Source organism: Saccopteryx bilineata, chromosome 5 (assembly GCF_036850765.1).
Source record: "Saccopteryx bilineata isolate mSacBil1 chromosome 5, mSacBil1_pri_phased_curated, whole genome shotgun sequence".
Lineage (NCBI taxonomy): Eukaryota > Metazoa > Chordata > Mammalia > Chiroptera > Emballonuridae > Saccopteryx > Saccopteryx bilineata.
This window is the reverse complement of record NC_089494.1, coordinates 147,728,003-147,748,867: the sequence shown is the minus strand read 5'-3', so window position 1 is coordinate 147,748,867 and position 20,865 is coordinate 147,728,003. Positions and strand designations below refer to the sequence as shown.

Here is a 20,865-nt window from a genome sequence, read left to right as displayed (position 1 = left end):
CAAGGCTTGATGATCAGAAAATATGCTTGGTACAATTTCAATTTTTCTAAATTTGCTGATATTGTCTTTGTGGCCCAACATATGGTCAATTCTTGAGAATGTTCCATGTACACTAGAGAAAAATGTATACTCTGTCGCTTTGGGATGAAGTGTCCTGTAGATGACTATCATATCCAGGTGTTCTAGTATTTCGTTTAAGGCCACTATATCTTTATTGATTCTCTGTTTGGATGACCGATCTAGAGCCGTCAGCGGTGTATTGAGGTCTCCAAGTATGATTGTATTTTTGTTAGTTTTTGTTTTAAGGTCAATAAGTAGCTGTCTTATATATTTTGGTGCTCCTTGGTTTGGTGCATATATATTAAGGATTGTTATGTCTTCTTGATTCAACTTCCCCTTAATCATTATGAAATGACCATTTTTGTCTCTGAGTACTTTTTCTGTCTTGTAGTCAGCATTATTAGATATGAGTATTGCTACACCTGCTTTTTTTTGGGTGTTGTTTGCTTGGAGTATTGTTTTCCAGCCTTTCTCTTTGAATTTGTTTTTATCCTTGTTGCTTAGATGTGTTTCTTGTAGGCAGCATATAGTTGGATTTTCTTTTATAATCCATTCTGCTACTCTATGTCTTTTTATTGGTAAGTTTAATCCATTTACATTTAGTGTAATTATTGACACTTGTGGGTTCCCTACTGCCATTTTATAAATTGCTTTCTGTTAGTTTTGTATCTAGTTTGATTCTTCTCTTTTGTTTTTCTATCATTTGTTTTTGTTTGTTTGTGTTCCATACTTCTTTCCTCTGTTGCTACCTTTTTTAAGTCAAGTGTTTTTGTGGTGGTTTTTTCAAGAGTGGTTACCATTAAGTAATGAAAAGGGTACCTACCATATTCATTGTAGTACCCTATCTTATAAGTATTTCTGCACTTCATTGTCCTTTGCTACTGTTAATCTCCATCCTCTCCCCCCTTTTTTTCCTTTTTGTCACAGTTTAAGTTTGGTTTTATTGTGTTCTTGGTGGAGCTGTTACTTGTGGTGTTGTTTTCTTTTGTTCTTTGAATCTGGTTGGAAAACCCCCTTAGTATTTCCTGGAGTGGGGGCTTTCTGTTGATAAATTCTCTCATCTTTTCTGTATTTGTGAATGTTTTTATATCTCCTTCATACTTGAAGGATAGCTTTGATGGGTATAGTATTCTTGGCTGAAAGTTCCTCTCTTTCAGGGCTTTAAATATTGGGGTCCACTCTCTTCTAGCTTGTAGAGTTTCTGCTGAGAAATCTGATGATAATCTAATAGGCCTTCCTTTATATGTTGTACTCTTCTTTTCCCTGGCTGCCTTGAGAATTTTTTCTTTGTCATTGGTTTGTGTCATCTTTATTATGATGTGCCTTGGAGTGGGTTTGTTGGGGTTAAGAAAACTCGGTGTTCTGTTTGCTTCTTGAATTTGAGGCTTTAGTTCCTTCCACAGGCTTGGGAAGTTCTCGTCTATTATTTGTTTGAGTATATTCTCCATTCCATTTTCTTTCTCTTCTCCCTCTGATATACCTATTATTCTTATGTTATTCTTTCTGATGGAGTCAGACAATTCCTGTAGGGCTTTCTCATTTTTTATTATTTTTGAGTCTCTTTCTTCTTCTCTCTGTTGTGCCTCAAGTTGTTTGTCTTCTATTTCACTAATCCTATCTTCAATCTGGGCTGTTCTGTTAGCTAAGCTTGTTACCTCGGTTTTCAGCTCATGAATTGAGTTTTTTATTTCTGTTTGATTTGTTTTTATAGTTTCAATTTCCTTGGTAATATATTCTTTGTGTTCATTGAGTTGTTTTCTGATCTCCCTATATTGCCTTTCTGTGTTTTCTTGTATATCTCTGAGAATTTTTAAGATTTCTATTTTAAATTCTCTGTCATTTAGCTCCAAGGCTTCCAATATGTTAAGTCTTTTCTCCATAGATTTTTCCACATCTATTTGTGTTACCTCTCTTTCTTTTGTATCCATAATATTCGATTTCCTCTTTCTTATCGGCATCTGAGGGTGGTCTTATTGATAGCACTAATTAGAATTAATAAAGAGTAAAAAGAAAAAAAAAAAGGGTAAAACACCCCACAAAAAAAAACAGTAATAATTTATTATTTCCCCCTTTTTTTCTCTCTTCTCTTTCCCTCCTCTCCCCTCCTCAGGGAAATATCGTGCCTATAATGGAGGGCCTGATTTGGGGTGAAGAGTTCAAGGGGCAAAAAAAAGGGAGTAGGGACCTACTAAATGCAAAAAAAAAAAAAAAAAAGGAAGAAAATCTTAGACAAGCATAAGATGATTTGCTTGTATGTGATGGTCAACTAAGAGATATAATGAGAGGGATAAGAGGGAACCAGAAAAAAGGACCAAAAAAGAATAATAAAGAAGAAAAAATAACAATAATAAGTAAAAATCTGTTGTATTAAGTGGAGCGAAGACTAAATACAATGGAGACCTTGGGTTGGGAGGACCCAAAATGCCACAAAAATAAACAAACAAGAAAAAAAAATAAAAACAAAAGCAAAAAAGAGAAATAAAGCCATAAAAAAGCCTTGAGTCCCAAATTAACTAATTTGTTCGTGATTGAGGATTATATGGGAGGAAAGTAAAATGAGAAAAGAAAAAACGAATAGAAAGGAAAAGATAAGAAAAAGAGAAAAACGAAGGAAGAAATAAAATAGGAAGAGAAAAAAACAAAATAAAGCAAAACAAAAAAAAAACAAAAGAGGAGAGAGTGAGAGTTAAGTGTTTTGGAGTATAACCTTAAAGGAGGGTGAGGATGAAGAAGAGAAATAAAATGTAACACTCATGGGTAGTGTAGTTCAAGAAAAGGGAAGCATAAGATGGGCAGAGAATAGAAGGACCGAGGTGGAGGAAATAAAGGCAATAAGATAGAAGAAACAAACAACAACAACAAAAAAATTAGTGGAACAAGTTTAAAGTCTGTGGATTTTTTTTGATTTTGAGAGGTTAACTTCTTCCTTTTTCTTTTCTCTCCCTCTTCCTGGTCGGTGACTCTGTACCCCAGGCTCTGCCCCTGTGTCACACTTAGGTAGGGATTTGCAGTTGATGGGATTCTATGGCAATGTCATATAATTGGCTTTAGTCTTGCTGGTAGTCAAGGCTTGTTGGCGTTTGCAGGGTACAACGATGAGAGAGTTTGCTTTCCTGGATTCTCTCTCCTAGTCCCCCCTTCCTGAATTAGCAGCCTGGTGATCCAGCTATAAGGCTGCAACTGCTTCTGCCTGGGGAGTAAGAGGCTCAAAGAGCTGGGAAATCCCCACTCTATCCCCACTCAGTGCAAGGCTTTGGGAAAGGCTCTGGCAGTCAGGGCCTCCAGTGTAATCAGGCGGGGGTGGGAGTCAATTGTTGTCAAGGTGACTGTTCAGCGCCTATCATTTAGTTGGACCTCTCAACCCAGGCTTTCCACACTTTGTAGCCTGTTTTTGCAGGGAAGAAGAGGCACTAGTCTCTGCTTACGACTAGTGTAGTATAGACCTTATTATCTGCCAAGTCCTTCTTGTTAGCGTTTATCCCTGAATATGGAGGCTCTATCAATCAGAAGTTGCCCCCGCCCTTTTAGCAAGAGGCACTTAAAAAATATCACGCCTCTTGTCTTGGATCGCTGAACTGAGAGAGATCTTATCAATTAGAACCGAGGGTGCGCAGATTTTATGGGTTAAGCTAATTTCAGTGATTGGGTCGCAGCTGTGCTTCCGAAGGTATTTTAGGCTGCCTGCGCGCGCCCCTCCCCCAACGGTTGATTGTTAGCTTGAATGGCTGGGTGAGGTGCCCCACCCACGGAGAGAATCTCCCAAGCCTCTCCCGCTCGCCCCGCCGCTGGCGGCTGGACCGCACCAGGCGCAGGATAATGGAGCCCCCTGGGTGTGCGGGCCAGCAGGGCGCCCTGGGCGCATGGAATGCCCAAGGCACACGCGCAAATGGGGCGCTCCGGGCACCGGTGGCCGGCGACCCCCACTCGCAGTGTGCGGGCCGCTGGGAACGTCAGCGGTGCTCAACCGGACCGGGCTCGCGTCGGCCGCTCGCGGCGGCTCGCGGTTCCCAAGTATATGGGCTGACTCACCGCAGGTGCACTCCCTTGCGGCTTGAATGAGCGTCGCTGCTGCGGTAGCTTCCTCCACACCTTCTTCTCTCAGATTCAAGTGATAACAGTCCTTTTGCTTTCAGTTTGTGTGGAACTCCGGAATGCTCTGAGGATAAATTTTTCTGTTTCTAGTTGATAAATTTGTTGTGATTTAGGGGAGAGCTGTCGGACGCACTTCTCACGGCGCCATTTCCGTGACATCACTCGAGTAATGCCGCAGAAACTTTTTAGTTTGATAAAGTCCCATTTGTTTATCCTGTCTTTTATTTCACTTGCCTGTGGAGACAAATCAGCAAATATATTGCTGCAATAGATGTCGGAGAGCTTACTGCCTATGTTTTCTTCTAAGATGCTTATGGTTTCACGTCTTACATTTAAGTCTTTTATCCATTTTGAGTTTATTTTTGTGAGTGGTATAAGTTGGTGGTCTAGTTTCATTTTTTTGCAGGTAGCTGTCCAATTTTCCCAACACCATTTGCTGAAGAGGCTGTCTTTACTCCATTGTATTTTCTTACCTCCTTTGTCAAATATCAATTGTCCATAGAACTGTGGGTTTATTTCTGGGTTCTCTGTTCTGTTCCATTGATCTATGTGCCTGTTCTTATGCCAGTACCATGCTGTTTTGAGTACAATGGCCTTATAATATAATTTGATATCTGGAAGTGTGATACCTCCCGCTTTATTCTTCCTTTTAAAGATTGCTGAGGCTATTCGTGTTCTCTTTTGGTTCCATATAAATTTTTGGAGTATGTGTTCTATATCTTTGAAGTTAAGTCATTGGTATTTTAATCGGTATTGCATTGAATTTATAAATTGCTTTGGGTAATATAGACATTTTAATGATGTTTATTCTTCCTAATAATGAGAATGGTATATGCCTCCACTTATTCGTATCTTCCCTGATTTCTTTTATCAATGTTTTATAATTTTCCGAGTACAAGTCTTTAATCTCTTTGGTTAGATTTATTCCTAGGTACTTTATTTGTTTGGTTGCAATGGTAAAGGGGATTGATTCCTTGATTTCTCTTTCTGACTGTTCATTATTATTGTATAAAAATGCCTCTGATTTCTGAGTATTGATTTTATATCCTGCCACCTTGCCAAATTCATTTATCAGGTCTAGTAGTTTTTTGACTGAGACTTTAGGGTTTTCTATATACAATATCATATCATCTGCAAATAATGATAGTTTTACTTCTTATTTTCCAATTCGGATGCCTTTTATTTCTTTTTCTTGTCTGATTGCTGTGGCTAGGACTTCCAGAACTATGTTGAATAAGAGTGGTGAAAGGGGGCACCCCTGCCTTGTTCCTGATCTTAAGGGGATTGCTTTTAATTTTTGCCCATTGAGTATGATGTTGGCTGTGGGTTTGTCATAGACGGCCTTTATCATGTTGAGGTATGTTCCCTGTATTCCCACTTTGCTGAGAGTTTTGATCATGAATGGGTGCTGGACTTTATCAAATGCTTTTTCTGCATCTATTGAAATTATCATGTCGTTTTTCTCCTTTCTTTTGTTTATGTGATTAATCACATTGATTGATTTGCGAATATTGTATCAGCCTTGCCTCCCAAGAATAAATCCCACTTGATCATGGTGTATGATTTTTTTTATATATTGCTGGATCCGGTTTGCTAATATTTTGTTGAGGACTTTTGCATCTAAGTTCATCAGGGATATTGGCCTATAATTTTCTTTCTTTGTGTTGTCTTTGCCCGGTTTTGGAATCAGAATTATGCTTGCCTCATAAAAGGAGTTTGGAAGTCTTCCTTCCTCTTGAATTTTTTGAAATAGCTTGAGAAGTATAGGAGTTAGTTCTTCTTTGAATATTTGGTAGAATTCAGTTGTGAAGCCATCAGGCCCAGGACTTTTCTTTTTTGGGAGTTTTTTGATAGCTGTTTCAATCTCATTTGTTGTAATTGGTCTGTTTAGGTTTTCTGATTCTTCCAGATTGATTTTTGGAAGATTATATGATTCAAGGAATTTGTCCATTTCATCCAGGTTGTCTAGTTTTTTGGCGTACAGTTCTTCATAGTATTTTCTTACAATATTTTGTATTTCTGTTGTGTCAGTTGTTATTTCTCCACTCTCGTTTCCAATTTTATTTATTTGAGTCCTCTCTCTTTTTTTCTTGGTGTGGACAAATAATTTTTGACAAAAGTATCCCAAAACACGCAATGAAGAAAAAAAAGCCTCTCCAGTAAATGGTGCTGGGGAAATTGGAAAGCCACATGGAAAAGAATGAAACTAGACTACAGTGTGTCCTCCTGTACAAAAATTAATTCAAAATGGATCAAAGGCCTAAATAAGATCTGAAACAATAAATTACATAGAAGAAAAACATAGGCACTAAACTTATGGACTTTAGTCATAAAGAACATTTTATTAATTTATCCCAAAGGCAGGGGAAATAAAGGCAAAATTAAGTGAATGGGATTATATTGAACTGAAAAGCTTCTGCACCTCAAAAGAAACTGACAACAAAACAAAAAAACAATCAACCAAATGGGAGGTGATATTTTCAAACAAAAGCTCCAACAAGGGGTTAATATCCAAAATAGTTTAAAAAACTCATACAACTCAACACCAAAAATCAGTCCAATTAAAAAATGGGCAGAGGACCTGAACAGATGCCTCTCCCAAGAAGATATACAAACAGCCAACAGATACACAAAAATATGTTCAACTTCACTAGTTATTATAAAAATGCAAATACAAACTACAGTAAGGCTCCCAATTTTTCCGGAGCCACCTCTGGCCGGCCCCTGCGCCCGGGACGGCGAAGGAGCACGATGTTCACCATGACCCCGAATTTGAAAACGACCCTTTACAATCACTTCAAGTCCCAGAAGCTGGAGTTCTCCTATGCCATATCCAAACCATTTCCCTTCTTTGAGGGCCTCCGAGACAAAACCTTCATCACCGGGAGGATGTACGCGGAGTCTCTGGAAGCCTACAGAAACATGGTCCCGATCTCGAAAGTGGTCTACAACATCCTCAGCACACTGGAGGACCAGCTAAGCCTGTCCCTTCTGTCGGTGCTGTTCAGCCAGATCAACTTGTGTGAATATCCCAACCTGGTGAAGATTTTCAAGAGCTTCAGAAAGGTTGTAGGTATCTGCGGAGGATTGGACAGAGCCGTGCCCATCCCCTTCAAAGCCCTACCCGGCGCAGCAGTGAGGAGGCCTTGCCACATCCTGTCGCTGCTGCCTGCGCCCCAGCAACCCCCACTGAGGTGCCTGACCCCTGGGCCCAGCGTCAGTGAGCTCAGAGTGGTCCCTCAGCACCACGCTAAGGCCCTGAGCGAGCCATCTGGCCTGGCTGGCCCTGCCAAGTCTCCTTCCAGAGTCACCCAGAAAGGAAGGGTCAGTCCAGTCAACCTACCATCCCACATAACTGATGAAGAAGGCTCACAACAGATAGCCAGCACTTCCCCTGCCGCTGAGCAAGTGTCCTGTGATGAGCTGACCCCACGCACAAAAGGTCAAGAAGACACTCAGGAGACGCGCCGTGCTCCCTCGGTCCACGCGTCAGTGATCAGAGATGATTCCCCTGAACCAAATGACCCAGAAGAGCCTGGGGAGGCCCCCAGCACACCTGCCACCAAGAAAGGAAAGAAAAGAAAAAGAGGTAGCTGGTCAACTCCGAAAAAGAGGAAACTGAAAAGAAACCTCCCGCGAGGAATCACCTCACCTGGGCGCGGAATCCAAGAGAAGCTCCAAGCGGTGGATCGGGTGACTCAAAGGGAAGACGACTCAACCAGGAACTCAAAGTTGGTGTCAGAGGCTCAAAAGGCAAAGACTGAACGTGCCCAAACGTCTGAATCTGAGGTCAGTGATGACGATTCAGAAATGAATGGAGCAAGGGGACCCCAGGCCCCAGCTAGTACACCACGGAGGACCACGCACGATCCCCAGGATAACAGAAGCAAGCTGTCTTCGCGGAAGTCTCCTGGAGAAAAGCAAAAAAGAAAAATATGTAGCCGGTCAAGGTCAAAACCAAGACAGGAAAAAAGGCTCCTGGAAGGAACCGCCTCACCTGGGCACAGAAGAGAAGCTCCAAGTGGTGGATCGGGCGACTCAAAAGGAAGACGACTCAACCAGGAATTCAAAGATAATGACAAGGGCTCAAAAGGCAAAGCTTGCATGTGCTGGAACATCTGGACCTGCGGCAAAGGAAAGGAAAAACGATGTCTGTTCAAATTCAACAAGAACTCTTCAGAAAAATATTCCCCAAAAGGGCATTGGTGAAAACCCTAATCCAGGCAAAGCCAAGCGTGTTCCTGTTTCCGAGAGGTCTGACAAGGGCACTGTGGATTTCCAGCCTCCTACCCTTTCCGTGACGTGTGGTGTGGAGAGAGGGATTTTATACAGGGAGAAAATGAAGAAGGGGTCCTCCGAGAAGTGCATTCAGAATCAGGAGGGGCTTTGGCTCACACCAAAAGAATTTGAAGTCAAAGGAAGAGGGGTCGGATCAAGGAACTGGAAAGAGCCTGCAACAGCTGTTGGAGAAAGGATTTTTGCTCTGTCCTCCAAGAGTAAATCCCAAGAGAGAGGTAAATAGCAAGTGAATTTCTGCCATATTCTCAGTCGCCAGTTTGCGGACTTTTCCTGTCCAAAGGCTCAGCTTTGGGTCCTTGAGTTTCCCAACCCCAGATGACCTTCACATTTAGACACTGCGTCTCAATGCTGACAGCTTTAGCACTCTGCTACACGTATGTGCCACCATTATTTTCATAGTGGATTTAAGATAAGGAAGCAAATAACTCTTTACAATAAATCTCAGGACACAAGCTATGATGTACATGTGTTGTAGACAAAGATCTGGATGTTTGGATGGTTGCAAGCCCCGGTCGTCAGAAATTGAGTGCTCTGGTTTGAAAGTAAATACGGTATTGAAATAGACAAGATTAGAAAGGGCAAGATGGTCATCCTTGATTGAACAACAAGTCATCCCAATTCCACATGCTCTTTTTCAAGAGCGCCAGGATGGAAGAATGTGTTTGAGCTTTGTCTCTGCAGAGCCTCCCTCTGGGTGAAAATGGCAGTCCACTGTCTGTACCAGCTGTTTTTTGTCAGCCTTCTTGGCTTGCTTAGATACATTTTCCAGACACAAGTCCCATTTCTGGGCTTCCCTCCAGCACAGGCCTCTCCCATCTTGCCCTAGAGGCTAACTGACCCTTGTCTGGATCCATTCAAAGTCTGTAAGACAATGGCCTCCCAATACCATTTCTTGTATAAATTATCTTCATCATGCTGCTTTGAAATATCTTGATATGTACAGGGATGCTCTTTATAATGGCAAAATATTAAGGAAGACTATAAATGTTTATCAGCACTATAAAATAACCTAAGACATCCATAGAATGGAATGGATTCATAGGTCAAGATTCATCCTCAGTCAGTGGAAAAGCCACCCATGTGTTTTGAGGTCAGGAAAGCTTTTGGAAGCTCACACTGGTAGTAATATATGTGGAAGGAGCCCAGTTTTATGTGACTGTGTAGGTCTGTGACTTAAAAAACCTGAAAGAATTGGCCATTCTGGGATGGGATTATGGGAGAAATTTGCCTTCCATATTATACATTTATGTGCCTGTGGAATTTTTATAATACTCATCTATGACTTTTGTAACCAGAAAAAGAAAACGAAAAAAAAAAAAAGATAAAAAAAAAACAAAAACCTAGAGTGAGATACTGTCTCAGACCTGTTAGAATGGCTATTATCAAGACAGGTAATAACAAGTGTTGGAAGAGGTTGTGGAGAAAAAGGAACCCTCATTCACTGCTGGTAGGAATGTAAACTGGTACAGCCACTATGGAAAACAGTGTGAAGATTCCTCAAAAAACTAAGAATAGAGTTACCATATGACCCAGCAATCTCTCTTCTGGTTATCTACCAAAAAAACTAAAAAACATTTATTCACAAAGATATATTCACTCCTATGTTCATTGCAGCATTATTCACAGTGGCCAAGACATGCAGAAAACCAAATGTCCTTCAATAAAAGATTAGATAAAGAATATGTAGTTTAGCCTGACCAGGTGGTGGCGCAGTGGATAGAGTGTCGGACTGGGATACGGAAGGACCCAGGTTCGAGACCCCGAGGTCGCCAGCTTGAGCGTGGGCTCATCTTGCTTGAGCAAAGAGCTCACCAGCTTGGACCCAAGGTTGCTGGCTCTAGCAGGGGGTTACTTGGTCTGCTGAAGGCCCACGGTCAAGGCACATGTGAGAAAGCAATCAATGAACAACTAAGAAGTCGCAACTCGCAACGAGAAACTGATGATTGATGCTTCTCATCTCTCTCTGTTCCTGTCTGTCTGTCCCTAAAAATAAAAAAAATTAAAAAAAAAAGAATATGTAGTTTATATATAGTATGGAATACTACTCAACTATAAGAAAAGGTGAAATACTGCCATTTGCAACAACACGGATAGACCTTGAGAATACTATACTAAGCTAAATAAGTCAGGAAAGGCTAAGAACCCTATAATTTCATTCATATGTGGGATACAAAACTGAAACTCATAGACAGAGACAATAGTATAGTGGGTACCAGAGGGAAGATGGTGGAAGGTAATAAAGGATAAAGGGGGCCAAATATATGGTGACCAAAGATGATTTGACTTTGGGGGTTGAGCACATAATGTAATATACAGATGATGTATCATACAAATGCACACTGCATGGTCTCCCTTATACATGGAATCTAAAGTAATCATATTCTTAGAAGCAGACCATACAATAGTGGTTGTCAGGGCCTGGGTATGAGGAAATGGGAAGATACTGGTCAAGGGGTATAAAGTTGCAGTTATACAAAATGAATAAGTTCTGGGAATCTAATGTACATCATGGTGACTACAATTATCAATACTGTATTGTATACTTGAAATTTGCTGAGAGTAGATCTTTAGCATTCTCACCACAAAAGAAAAAGGTAAGCATGTGAGGGAATGGATTCATTAATTAGATTGTGGTGAATATCTCACAATGTGTATATAGATCAAAACATCAAGTTGTATCTCATATTTATACAATTTTTTGTTAATTATACCTCAATAAAGCTGAGGAAATTTTATTTTTAATTTAAAAAATGAAAATATGAATAGAAAAGTAAATAATTCCTACATATTAAACTCACCATACAAATGCTTCATAAAGCTACTTATTTGGTGTGAGTTTCTATTTAGTGAATGAAGGAGCATGTGAATCTCCTAAGCCCTTTGCCCCGACAGCTCCCTGAGGTATCAATGCCAGAAAGGCTGATTCAGCTTTTACATATGGAAGATGCTTAGGGAAGAAAAGCATTGACTGAGAAGATGGAGTGACAGAGTAGCTGAGCCAAGTTCAAGTTCAAGCACTTGGTTGCCCCAGTTCCTTGACCTCCTCTACCCCACCCCCTTCTGAGCTGAGGCCCTATGGTCCAGGCAGACTGTTCACAAAAGTGCTTTCTGCTGTTCCTTGATAGAAAGACCCCAGTGGCTAGACCTCTGCCCCAGAAGAGGCCCTCACTTCCACTGCTAGGGGAAACAAAAAAGAAAGTACCCGCTCCTTCCAGAGGAACAAAGATATGTGACTGTGGGTCAAATAAGTTTGTAAATATGATATATTTGTTTGCTCACTTATAGTTTGCATTGGGTGTGGGGGACAGGCTGTAAGCAGGCAGGGTCGTTATAGCCTAAGGCTTAGTTTTAAGACTAAGCCTTTCCCAACCTTTTAATACTAAGATCTTTTCAAAACTAGGCTTTTCCCCACACCCTTGACTGTTGCATGATGTGAGGTGGTGCACTCTCATGAGGAATCCCATTATGCCTCAGATAAGTGACTTTATATCAGAGAATTCTTGTTTGTATATTGGATTAAAGGTTTTCATTTCTACACTATAAAATGAGGCAGAGGAGCCCATGCTGGAGGAGAGCAGAGAAAGGCCACGTGGAGGAGAGGAGAAGCAGCCAAGATGGCGGAGTGCTGAAAGAAAAGCCAGTTACTGCAGAGTTTGTGCAGAGAGAAGGAGATGGGGAACAGAGGTGAATAAGGCTGGTGAGGTAGAAACCTTTGATTCTAGGAAACTTGGATAAGTCAGTGGCTTTGAGAGCCCAGAATGGAAAGGGAAGAGTTTATCCACTATGTGTATTTCTTGCCTACTGGGTGCAAGCTAGGATTAAAGGTAATGGTCCACCAGTTCTTGGCTCCGTTGTTTCATTACCATCTGTCCGAATCCAATGCGAACCTGCAGGGGCCAGGTGGCTGTGATGATGGCTGTGGCTACTGGCTTGACAGTGACTATGCCCTGTAATTGGCCACCTGGGGGGCCAATCAGCCAAAAGGGGACTTCGAACTAGTTGTCAACATTTTGGTGTATTTGTTACAGTGAGTTCTAGAATGGCCTTAGGCCATTTTTATTTTTGGTCAAGGCAGTATTCTTTTTCTTTTCAGGAACACTGAGATTCCTTCTAAAGCGGGAAAGTGGTAAAACCTCTAATCTGATGCTCACAAACTCAGTTTCTGGGTCATAAGCCCACCTTCTCTTTTACACTCAGCTCTACCTTTTCCGACATCACATCTTATGTTACTATAAATTTTACCCACCTTCCCTTCAGACACATGTGGGAACACTAAGAATAAATGTATCCATATTGGCTTTTATTGATTTCATTTCACAGCCTTTGTGATGAAAGCATATTTAAAACATTCATATATACTTATAGAGTCCCTTTACAACAGAGTATGATGGTCTTATTTTTAAAATGGGATGAAAGTGTTTTGTTCATTTTATGCAGATTCTAATTTCCAGAGATGGAACTCATCCATCTCTGATCAGTTGGCCACACCTTCTGCTCTCCATCCTCTATCACCTTCCCAGAAAGGAGATGTAAGGACAGGTGACCATGGTCTTCTAAAATAATAAAGGGAATGCCTTCATTATTTTTAAATTTCAGAGCTGCATGATACTCAGCTATACAAATCCCTCAATTTTCATTTGGAGGAAATAGAAGCTTCTGAAAGATGAGTGGCCCCCCTGAAGTCAGCTGAAGAGGGAGGGAGGGAGAAGTCCACTCTTTAGCTCCTTCTGTGGGGTCTTCATGACCCATTTCATGGCTTTCTCAACAACTTAGAGTGAGATAAGGATCCCAGACTTCCTATAGCAGAGCTTTGGTTTAGAAAAGGGAAGTTGAGAAAGAACCAACACTTAGGAGGCACCTTATTGCCAGAAGGAAAGTAGATATACACAGCAACGCCCTGAGTTAGGCATCATAATTATTGTATTCCTGTTTCACTGCCTCATTCCACAGTTCAAAGTCACGCAGCTAGTGATCAGCCACAGCAGATATGACTCCAGGTCTCTCCAACTACAAAGCCCAGCTTTTATCCCAACAGTCTGCTTTTCCCAATTCTCTCTCTTTTGAAACTAAACTGCACATATTCTTTCCACATGGAGGCCAAGTCCCCTCTGCCTCCACATTACACCATCGACATTCCTTACTGAACCTACATCCCACCTTCTCAGCCCATCCCACCTTCACAATCCACAGAAGAGCCATCATCACTGAGCTCAGGGGACTTAAAATTCAATAAGATCTCTTTACAGCACCTGTCTCTCTATTTCATCACTGCACAGTGGTGAAGGCAGGACAGGCAGGCAAATGTCTAACTGCAATGTTGCTCTCACTCCTCCCTCAGAGTGTCTTTACCCATCACCTTCACAAGTTGGTCTTCACAGACACTGCAGCAATGAGAAAACATGCAGACCTCCTTGCCTCCCATTCCTTCCAGGCAAGACAAGAAGAACACTAGCAATTCCTTCAAGAGCAGAGTGAGTTATAAAATAGAGGTGATGTAGCATCATCTCAAAGGCATGGATGGCTTCCACTCATTGTGTCACAGAAGGAATGATAATGCTTACAGCCTTGCTGCTGGCAGTTAACCTTGCCTTATTTACAATAAGATTTAGAATATTACATTTCTAAATCAGACCAGTCTTGACTATGGTAAAACTAAGAGGAAAATATTTAAAGGTGAAATAACTTGCCAAGACAAAGTAACAGACCTTAAAACTCGAGGAGGCCCTGGCCGGTTTGCTCAGTGGTAGAGCGTTGGCCTGGCGTGCAGAAGTCCCAGGTTCGATTCCCGGCCAGGGCACACAGGAGAAGCGCCCATCTGCTTCTCCACCCCTCCCCCTCTCCTTCCTTTCTGTCTCTCTCTTCCCCTCCCGCAGCCAAGGCTCCATTGGAGCAAAGTTGGCCCGGGCACTGAGGATGGCTCCATGGCCTCTGCCTCAGGCACTAGAATGGCTCTGGTCACAACAGAGCGACGCCCCGGATGGGCAGAGCATCGCCCCCTGGTGGGCGTGCCGGGTGGATCCCGGTCAGGTGCATACGGGAGTCTGTCTGACTGCCTCCCCATTTCCAACTTCAGAAAAATACAAAAAAAAACAAAAAAAACTGGAGGAAACAAGCAAGTACATAGGGGGGTAAGCTGTTTTCCTGATGGTTCATTTCAGAATAGAGGACATCCGAGCATGTTTGCTTACCCCTGGTTTAGTGACTGCTGCCCCCTCTTGGACAGGTAGGTGGAGTGAGTTGGGAAGCTTTGAGTGATTTGTTTGATTTCAGGCTAAGAAAAGAATAAGTGGAGAAAGCTGTGTTAATTTTGTTGTGGAGGTCAAATCTGAAAAGATGATTAGAACAAAAGAATAATCAGGTAAAGTTAGCATCTCAAACTTCATAAATGTGAGTATAAAGCTACACCTATGCTAGATGCTCTGCTTAGTTGCTTTTTACTTTTTCATTTTTTGGCACCACAATGACCATTATGAAGAGTCATCTACAAATGCATGTGAACTGATCTGTTCCAGGCATGAGAAGCCTGACAACAAAAATCAGATATTGCAGCAGGCCAAAGGGCTAAGGATTCATGCTACCATAAGGCAATTAAAAAAGCAAGTTGGCAATCTAATAGACTGCTGTGATAGCAGCATGACTAGATTGAGGATATTGTGATTTTTTTTTAATAGACATTGTGCTGAAAGGAACACTGAGAGCCTCATTAAGTGCAGTGGGAATAGGTGCTGGGCTTCTGAAGCACAGATTCAGATGTGAAAGTACCTTGTCCTGAAAATAACATTAAGTCTACAGATCTCCGGTTATATGGAAGGTGACGCTTCCCCTTCCCTTGCTCCAGATGCAAATGTGCACAGATGTCTCCCACATGTGGTCACTTGAAGGAGGGAGAGAATGGACAAAGGCCCTGAGGGAAGAGCCGAGGGAAGGGAAAAGCTAGTGCAGAGAATCAGAAATGTCACAGTTCTTTGTTCTAAAATAGCTCTGCTTCTCATTCACCATGAAACCTTGAACAAGTGATTTAAACTTTGGGGGACTCCAAATAAGGGGGTCAGGGAAGATAATATCTAAGGTCCCTTCTAGCATGAACATTTTCGATTCTAATCTAAGAAGCTGTAAAGGTCGTTGAGCAATATTTTCCATACACACAGACACTCACAGATTCCACCCTTTGCAGACCTGAGACCAGCTTCATGCCCCCTCTTTCCTTCTCAGGACTCCTCTCCTGTCATTCTGGGTCCCTATACACCCATGCCCAGGCATCTGGTGTTATCATACTGCCCAGAGACCCCACCAAGACCCCTAACAGAAAACATCTCTCAGAATTGACTCTTAGAAATAATAATATCCAAATTTATATCCCCTCCACAGTACCCAAAATAATGTTTAATTCATAACTGTCTTTTAATAAATGCTGCCTATGTAAATTTGTTGGTGACTAACAATATAAATATTTGCTTCGTATATGAGAATGTACAAATGACTTACCATATCACTCTACTCTTACAGGAGCCCTCTAAAATTGCTTATAAATATACCTACTTAATAGATGAGGAGGTTGAGGGAGATGGTGACTTATCTAAGGTTATACTTAGAAAGTTGACCAGTGGAGACTTGAATTTAGATCTCTTAATATTAGATCCTGTTTTATTCCAGACCACAGCATTTTTGCTGCATCTGTCCAACAATGTTATATCCTGTGATCAGCAGAGTTTTAAACTGACTCATCTAGTTCAAGTTCACACCTGAACTTACCTGCTCCATTGCTAGGAAAACCAGTACAGGGAGACAGTCTCTTAGAAGCTGGTTATCTTACCACCACCCCCAATTCTCTTCCACATTGTATGTACTTTTGCCTAAGCTCAATCTTGTCAGTAAAAATGAGAACTTTTCCTTCAGGCCCAATGATAATGGAAAAATAAAAATCAATGTTTTTTAGGGAGATATGGACTGAGAGTTTGACTGCTCTAATGAACCTTTTACTGCACATGCAGACAAAGGAAGAGGCATGAGTACTTTCTGTACGTGCCCATGTACAAGATATGGGCCATTGAGAGAGGCTACCCAGGGCTTAGCAAGACCATTTGGTGCAGCTGCTTTGCTGGGGCTTAGTCTACAAATGGTTAAGTATAGAGGAAAAAATCATACACCATCAACCAGAAGGGAGATAGATGCCCTTGAGCATGTATAAAAGTGCAAACAGAGATCTCAGCATTCGGAACAGCTGTCTGGAATAGACTCAGAGAAGAGCCCTATAAGAGAAAGCATTAGCTTTAATTACCTACCAGGCCCAGACAATGCCAAAATCTATTCACAACAGTGCAAATCAAGGAAGACTTCTCCCACTACCCCTTACTCTTTACATCTCCTCTCCCAACGTAGGAGAAAGAGCAGGAGAGCAGACACCACGGTTACCAAGCCAGAAAAGAAGATTAAAACATGGAGAAGTGAGAAACCACAAAGGAACTGGCCATGGAATGAAGCCTACTTAAACTAGAAGTAGGACAGGGGAGAAGACTTACTCTGAATGGAGTTTGGATTATTTCATGGCACCAAATGTTTAAGTTGCTCAAGTGAGACAAAGTGGAAGTGATGGTGTTCTCAATCAACTGGACAGATCCAGAAAAGTCTTGAAACATATGAGATTCCAAGGTTGAAAACATTAGCCCCACAGAACAGGTTTGACTAGACAGTAGGCAAGATAAAGACTTTTTATTTTATTTTACTCTAAGAGTTCTGTTTGTTTACACACACAAACATATAATGGAGCCAAGATTATGTTGCTCTGGGTGCCACAGTGTTCATGAGATATTTCAGATGCATACATCACCTGCCTTTTTTACTTACCACCCTGGCAGGTGCTCAAAACTTTTGTTGAATGTATGAACTCAACTGTGGGTAAGCAACTATGATCATCTATCAATGTATGAGACCAGCTGATGAGAAGGCCTGGTGGTAAGTGCTTGTTCAACAGCGATTAACTGAACTTTGGTATCAGATTCTTTCTCTTGGGGAATTTTAGGAAGAGGCAAAAAGCAGTTAACAAAGATAGAAATCATAGCAGATGCCATAAGACTACAAAGAGAACAGAAGCCAGGAGGTAGAGAGCAATCACAGAGTTCATGACAGTGTAGGCTCTCACCATAATGGGGAACCACTGGAATAGTGACCAAGGACTAACCAATTCTGAGGACACCTAGAATTGCTCTAACAACTTGGAGTGTCTATGGAAGGGTTCACAGAGATGCTAGGAAGTTAGTGTGATAAGCAATACTAGTCCTGTTTCAGTCCTCTAACTCACCAAACTCACTCTGGCTCACTCAGGGAGTCATCCTGACAGAGAAGTAACTCCCATTCAGAAAGCCAGCCAGGGAACTGAAGTTGCTGAATACATTCCTTTCCTTAGGTGCACATGCCCAATCTCCATGCGAGTTCACAAGGAGACAGAATTCTGACAGCCTTGTTTCTCCAGGTAGCCTCAGAAGCCCTGTATCTCGTGTGTGTGTGTGTGTGTGTGTGTGTGTGTGTGTGTGTGTGTGAGAGAGAGAGAGAGAGAGAGAGAGAGAGAGAAATTAACTAAAGTATTACAAAACACATCATACAGTTATTACATTAGAGTGGTTGACTCATTGTTCCCTACATACCTGATGTGTATTCCTATCCCAGAACTTTGACTCATTTTCTCCTACCAACCTGACAGGTCCTCCTACATCGTTTGGGGTAAATAACCCATAACCAGCCCACCACTCAAGGCCTAGCTGCTGCTCCAACCTCCTGCCAGTTGACAGTGCTCAAGGATGCTTCCCTCTTCATTTTGTCTTTTTCTTTTTTTGTGTTTTTTCATGACAGAGACAGAGAGAGGGACAGACAGGAACAGACAGACAGTAAGGGAGAGAGATGGGAAGTACCAATTCCTCGTTGCAGCACCCTAGTTGTTCATTGATTGCTTTCTCACATGTGCCTTAACTGGGGCGCCACAGAACACCGAGTGAGCCCTTGCTCAAGCCAGCGATCCTGGGCTCAAGCTGGTGAACTGTGCTCAAACCAGATTAGCCCACACTCAAGCCAGCAACCTCGGGATTTTGAACCTGGGTCCTCCACATCCCAGTCTGACACCCTATCCACTGCGCCACCGCCTGGTCAGTCTTAATTTTGTCTTTTAAAACAACAATAGTTAAAGCCCTGGCCAGTTGGCTCAGTGGTACAGTGTTGGCCCAGTGTGTGGAAGTCCTGGTTTGATTCCCAGTCAGGGCACACAGAAGAAGCGCCCATCTGCTTCTCCACCCTTCCCTCTCTCCCTCCTCTCTATCTCTCTCTTCCCCTCCAGCAGCCAAGGCTTTATTGGAGCAAAGTTGGCCTGGGCGCTGAAGACAACTCCATGGCCTCTGCCTCAAGTGCTAGAATGGCTCCACTTACAGTGGATCAACACCCCAGATGGGCAGAACATCGCCCCCTGGTGGGCATGCTGGGTGGATCCTCGTCAGGCGCATTCAGGTGGCTGTCAGACTGCCTCCCTGTTTCTAATTTCAGAAAAATACAAAAACAAAACAAAAAAAAAACAGTAGTTAAGAGCAAGCCCAAACAACCAAAGCCCAAAGGCATGTGAGGATGGAGTAGGCAGCCCCCAAGGTTATTTCTGTATACCTGTCAACTCACTGTCAGGAAAGCACCCTCAGAGGGATGGAAGCAACTCCTTCGTGGTGGAATTGTCTAGCAGGTAAAATGATATCCCATCAGGGAGACAGGAAACAAATGGCCCTGGAAGGGAACCTATTTTCTGCTTCTCAGTTCTCTGCCATCTGTAATTCTTCTATTGCTGATAAAACTTTGCCAATTAAATATATCATTGTATACAAAATGACTTGGTAGGGAAAAGTGGGGGCAGGCCAGCAGTAGAGACATAAGTTAGCTACAACAATAGTCCCAATAAGCCCACACTGTTATGTGCCTCCCAAAAGCCATCATCCATCCAGGTTCTATTAACAGAACCCTGATTTTGTTCCAGAATCATGCAGGCAGCAATATGTCCAGAGAAAATGGACCCTTCCCAGGGGATGAAAAGAAAGTCATCTAAGCCAAGGTAAGTACATTTTTTCTGTAACTGACAAGAGGGTAAATATTTTAGGTTTTGTGGACTGTGCAGTTTCAGTCACAACCACTCAACTCTGCCATTGTAAAAGGAAAGAAATGATAGATAATACGTAAATAAATGAATGTAACTGTGGTCTAATAAAATTTTACTTACGGACACTGGAAAAAAAATCATTAGAATGCATTCACTTTATTAACTGAAGTGGTTATTGGGCCAGCCCCTAGCTGGCAAATGCAGAGTAAAAGATTCCCTTATGGAAAATTTTGCCACATACCAGGCACTGCATGAGTTTTATGTGTATTATTTAACTTATTCTTCAGAACAACCCTATGAGGACAGCATAATTACCCCATTTTATAATAAGGGCATTGAGATTTAGAAAGGTTAGATATCTTGCCCAGAGTCTTAAGAAAGAACTGTTTCATTTCAACACCTGTGCTCTTTACCACTCTACAGGTGTGCTAAACAAAATCATTGAAGAGCCAGTGAGTTCTGGGGTCAGACTGGTTAATTCACATCCCAGCTTCACTACGACATGATATATAACCTGGACAAGCCACTTAAACACTTGTGCCTCACTCCCCTTGTTTCTAGAATGAGGACAATAACAATGCCAACCTCATACGAAGTTATGAGAAGTGAATGAGATAATACATGCAAAAACTTAAAAGACCACCTAATGTATAATAGGCACCTAAGAACATATCATTATTGTTATTATACTAATGACTTCCAACAGAAATAATTTAAAGACCTTTGTTATAGGAGAACTAATTCTATCTGATAACCAAAGAAAGGGATCAAACTTAAACATAAATAAGCAAAAGATATATATATATATATACATACACACACACACACACACTACCTTATTGCTCTTATACAGTTATAAAACCAAAGTAATGGCAAGACTTACAAAAGTTAATGCAAATTAAACTATAAAAATAATAAAAATTAAATTAACAGTATTAATTTTATGTGATAATAGCATTGGGAGACTGAAACTAAACCACTACTCTGGTGTGTCCTACCACAGTGAAAATTCTTTTGATTTTAATAAGGGTTAGATGATCATGTACAGTGGGATGATTCAATCCACCCATTGTTTTTCTCTGTTGAAACTATCAAAGAAGAGTAAGTTATGTGTCTTGATACATTTGACCTTCATTTGTCATGAATGCTTATATGTACCTCAGCTCATTTCTTACAGCATAGGACAAATTAATTCCACTGGTACCGACACAGTCATGACCAATGTGCACCACTAGTTCTGGATTTCAACAATATCTAACAGAACTTTCTTCAACAATGAAAGTTTGCACTAT

The 20,865-nt window shown here is 41.6% G+C and overlaps 1 pseudogene; it reads left to right on the top strand.

The window, feature by feature from the left end:
- The first annotated feature begins 6,846 nt into the window (after nucleotides 1–6,846).
- LOC136306330 (sp110 nuclear body protein pseudogene) lies at nucleotides 6,847–8,818 on the top strand (annotated as a pseudogene).
- The last annotated feature ends 12,047 nt before the right edge of the window (nucleotides 8,819–20,865 follow it).